Source organism: Sorex fumeus, unplaced genomic scaffold, assembly GCF_029834395.1.
Source record: "Sorex fumeus unplaced genomic scaffold, SorFum_2.1 ptg000024l, whole genome shotgun sequence".
NCBI lineage: Eukaryota > Metazoa > Chordata > Mammalia > Eulipotyphla > Soricidae > Sorex > Sorex fumeus.
Window position 1 is genome coordinate 10,393,875 of NW_026606081.1, and position 5,221 is coordinate 10,399,095.

Sequence of the window (5,221 nt, forward strand, 5' to 3'; positions counted from 1 at the left end):
GGATGAGCATCCTCCACCCAGATCCTCCGAATTCCAGTAGGCGGGGGTCACACCCACCAACTGGCCCCCTGGTGCAGTGTAATCCCATCAACGGCCAAGACTCAGAGACTATAAAACCCAGCTCCCGGGTCTCTGAGTCTTGGCCGTTGATGGGATTACATCTTATTATGACATCTTATTATCTCATTCCTACTTTGGACAAATTGGCAGGCTACCGAATGTAACCTGCCCACATGGCAGAGTCTGGCAAACTCCCCGTGGTGTACCCAATACGCCAAATACTAGTAACAATGATGGGTCTCATTCTCCTAAAGAGCCTTGAATACAGCACTTTCTTAAAAATCTCAGGGCTAGGATGAAGGAGACGTTACTGGGGCCTGCTCAAGGCAATCGACAAATAACAGGATGGTCGTGATTCGTGATTCGTGGTATCTTAATTCTTAGTATTGCAGTTTTGATGTTTTGTCATGGCTCTGTTTTGTCAATAGAGTCATGGGTCAATCCTAAACACACCTAGATGTGAGAGTAAAATTTAGAAAAAAAATTTTGTACATATATAAAGCCATAAAAATCTTCCTCTTTTTCTATTTCAATACTCTGGGTACAATTTTTCAATGGGCTGGAGCGATAGTACAGCGGATAAGGCATTTGCCTTGCATGCAGCCAATATGGCCAACCCAAGTTTGATTCCTCCGGCCCTCTTGGAGAGCCGGGCAAGCTACTGAGAGTATCTTGCCTGCACAACAAAGCCTGGCAAGCTACCTGTGATGTATTCGATATGGCAAACACAGTAACAATTTTCACAATGGAGACGTTACTGGGCCCACTTGAGCAAATCGATGAACAACAGGAGGACAGTGACAGTGACAATTTTTCAATACAGCCATAGTCCTAAGATCTATATTGGGAAATTGATGGCTGTTGATGACCATGTTCCCTTTAAAAAATTGTTGTTCATAAATTGTTTTTCTGAAAATAAGGAGAAGCTTTTAATATATTTAACCTAATACTATGGGAACATGTATTTGAATTTCTGAGTACTAAGAACAAACAGTGAAGTAAGGATGATGACAGATTCTCAAAATTTTTCAGGGTCAGTATTTCTCTGTACTTGTCCACTTTATTTTACTGCCAGAATCTAGCTTCATTATTAATTTCTTTAAAATACAATAAAAACATGTATTTAGATACATGATTATTTTGGGTTAATATTTTATTAATAAAGAAATATATCTGTTTGCTATTGTTTCTGGTGGTCTTCTGACAATAGATTTTTATCTTCTACTTCATTTAAGAATGGGGAGATCCTGGTGGTGAATCCATGATACAGCTCATGGAGGATCCTGACGTACTGAATTTGAATGTCCTGTTTGGCTAGGGATTCAATGACCGCTTCAATCTCAGCAGAATCAAAGGCCTTCTTTAAATCGCTGAATGTTAGACAGTGCAGTTTGAACTCTCGCAAAACCTCAATGAGTTTGGTCACCTTGTGGATGTGGTTGATCATCTGAATCCTTTGCAGAACCCAGCTTGCTTGCATGGTTGTCCTTCATCTAGTGTTCTGCCAATTCTATTCAGGATGACTCTGGTGAACACCTTATAGATGATGGACAACAGGCAGATCAGATGACATTTGACAATGTCATGAATGTCTCCCTTCTTGTCTAGTAGAACAGTCCTGCTGGTTTTCCATTGGGATGGAACCTTGCATCAAGACAGGTAGCATGTGAAGAGCTGAGCCAGTGTATTGATGAGTACTGGTGGCAGATTCTTCAGGGGTTCAGACCTGACCTTATCTAGGCCAGGCGCCATTCACTTTTTTACCAACTAAATGCCGTGTTGGATTTCGGAAGGGAGAACTTTGGGAATGACATATCCATCCTGCAGAATTTGGTATGTGGGCAGGTGGACATGGCTACCGAAAAGATCTGATTAGAAGTCATGGGTAATCTTTTCCATTGCCCTTCTGAAAGATGTGATAGATCCACCAGGATGTCAGAAGGCAGTCATTTTGGTCTTGTAGTTAGCGAAGGACAGGCAGGTGTTGGGAATACCTTTCCCAGCTTCCTGTACATTATGGGCCAGCACTGCTGCTCCTCTCTCTTTAAGGTCTTCCTTTATCACTACTCTGCACTGTTTTGCAAGTTCAGATGTCAGCTTGTGATTGTCTGAAGCTTGTACCTAGCCACTTTGGCAAATGAGCGTGAGAGTTTCCAAAGACAGGTGTTCTTTTGTGGCTTTCTCTCTCTCAGTGTTCCTCGCACAATCATGAAGGTACTGAACCAGTAGATCATATTCCTTGTCGATGTTGTCAAGGATGGCATCTTTCCATGTTGCCTCAATAATGCCAAAGAGCTCCCAGTTTGTGATCATTCTGGGAGATCTCTTCTTAAATTTTGCAGACCTTTCTCCCTGTTCTGTGAAGTAGAATTTTGTATGAATGAGACAGTCATCTGATCCCATTTGGAATTTTGGGACAACAGAGACATTGGTCAGGCAAAACCATTGATTGAATATGATGTGGTTAATTTCATTGTGGAACCATCCATCAGGAGACTTCCATGTCCAACATTTAGATTTGGCTCTTCTGGAACAGTGAGTTACCATGGATGGTCTTGGTTGACATGATGAACTCAGAACTAGGCCATGGTTCCCAATGTGGAGTTCTTTGTCTGATCATCTTGGTCCAATCTTGGCATTAAAATAACCGGCAATGATCTTGTAAAAGGTGTGGTCTTCTTTATAGAACTTCTCCAGCTCCTTGTAGGAGTTCTCATTTTTTTCTTCATCATAGTTGGATGTTGGTGCATAGATGACAAAGATAGAACCTGCCAGCAAGGAGTCATATATATTCAAGCATAAGCATCCGATTTGGGATGTTAGACATTTGAAAGAATCAATGCTCATGGCCAAGTTCATGTTGACAAGGATACTGATACCACCAACGCCTCCACTGTGGCATGTTCTGAGGAACAGTTCTTCTCCACTGTCAAAAGTGGCATGATGTGGTTGATGACTTCTCGTCTCGGTCAGACCAATTATGTTGTAATTGATCTTCTATGCTTACACCATCAGATCTTTGATGGATGCTTCTGATACCAGTGTACATGCGTTGAAATTACAGACAATCATTTCAGAACTTTGTTTTAGCAGCCTACTTCAGACTTGAGATTTATCAGCCTCTCCTTGCTTGGCCTTCTTAATGGTGCTGCATTGGGGGCACTTTAAGGGTCAGAGGAATGAGTACCATTATGGTTACTGTTTTTGGCATACCAAATACACAAAAGGTAGCTTGCCAGACTCTTTCGTATGGGCAGAATATTATTGATAGCTTGCCAGGCTCTCTGAGAGGGATGAGGGCTTTTAGAGCAGCCTCCAATCACCCTTACAGGTGTTCCTAATATACCTAATGCAAGCATTTGGTCAACTGGCATGTTGTAACGATCTGCAGCACCTGTTGGTTCACGTAAATAAAGGGGTTCAGCAGGGCGATACCATTTCACCAAAACACTTCAGTGCCACCCTCGAGAACGTCATGAGAAGACTGGAAGGAATGGGAGTGAACATAGACGGTTGGCAATTACACCACCTCCGCTTTGCCGATGACATCAATCTAATAACACCAAACATTAGCCAAGCGGCATGAATGCTGGCCAACTTTGACCATGAGTGTGGAAAGGTTGGATTGCAGCTGAATGTCACAAAGACAGTGTTCTTGGAAACGAACTCGTTCCTGACATTCCATTTTCTCTCAATGGAAGGAACATCTCCAAACGCAGCAGTAATGTATACCTAGGTCAAGAACTCAACATGACAAATGACCTGCACCTGAGTTGTGCAGGAGGAAGAGAGAAGCGTGGAATGCCTCCAAAATCGTTGAAGAAATTGCTAAGAGATTGAAGAACCTACACATCTCTTTGATTCCACCATTCTTCCTTCACTAACATAAGCCTCAGAGACCTGGGCCCTAAGAAAACAGGATGAGAATGCTACTCGGGTCTCTCAAAGAGGAATCGAAAGAGCTGTGCTTGGAGAATCACATTTCACTCAAGTGAGAAAAGGAATCCGGTGTTCTGACCTCTGTTGATGATCGAGAATCAGGGACACTGTCTCGTTTTCCAAGGTATGGAAAATCAGATGGGCTGGACACACAATGCAATTTAAAGATGACCATTGGATTAGATTACTGAATGGATTGCTGACTGGATTCCATGGGACATCAAAAGAACATGTGGCCGCCCACCTACAAGATGGTCAGACTTCTTTGTAAAGACCCTGAAGGAACATTTTGAGGCACTTCGTGTTCTTGGAGCAAGCAGATGCCATTGAGCTACACTAGCATTCGACAGGGAGGAAGGGAGATGTTACTGGCACCCGCTCGAGCAAATCATTTAATAATGGGATGTCAAGTGATCAAGTGATCAAGTGACTTTCATTTGATCACTTAATTACTTGACTTCCTGTTAATCATCAATTTGCTCGAGTGCCCATCAGTGTTATGCTCTAAACCTGCATTTATATAACTTTACCTGTGATTCTCTAGTAACTCCTGGGCACATACAGAGGGCCATATGGTTAAGTAATACTGCTCTAGAAGCTCTTTGAATTAATTTTTCAAAAATGCTTAGAATTATAAAAACAAATAGAAATATAGATAACCTTCAACTGAGAAAGTAAATTAGAATATGAACTTCAACTAATTATTTTGTATTTTTTTAATATTTGGGCCACACCCAGAGATGGTGAAATATTGCCCCTGGCTCTGCACTCAGAAATTAGTCCTGGTGTTACTCATAGGACTATATGGAGTGACAGGCCTTGAACTTGGGTCTATGCATATATGACAAGCATACTACAAACTGAACTATCTCTCCAGCCCCCAGCTGACTATTTTTATACTCAGACTTGTAACACATATTGACTAAAGAAATAAAATTGCCATTACATTTTATATGGGCTGGAGCGATAGCACAGCGCTAGGGCGTTTGCCTTATAAGCGGCCAACATGGCTGACCCGAGTTCAATTCCTCTGCCCCTCTCGGAGAGCCCGGCAAGCTACCGAGAGTATCTTGCCTGCAGGGCAGAGCCTGGCAAACTACCCGTGACGTATTCGATATGCCAAACACAGTAACAACAAGTCTCATGATGGAGACTTTAGTGGGCCCGCTCGAGCAAATTGATGAACAGTGGGAGGACTGTGACCATGATATTTTATATACTA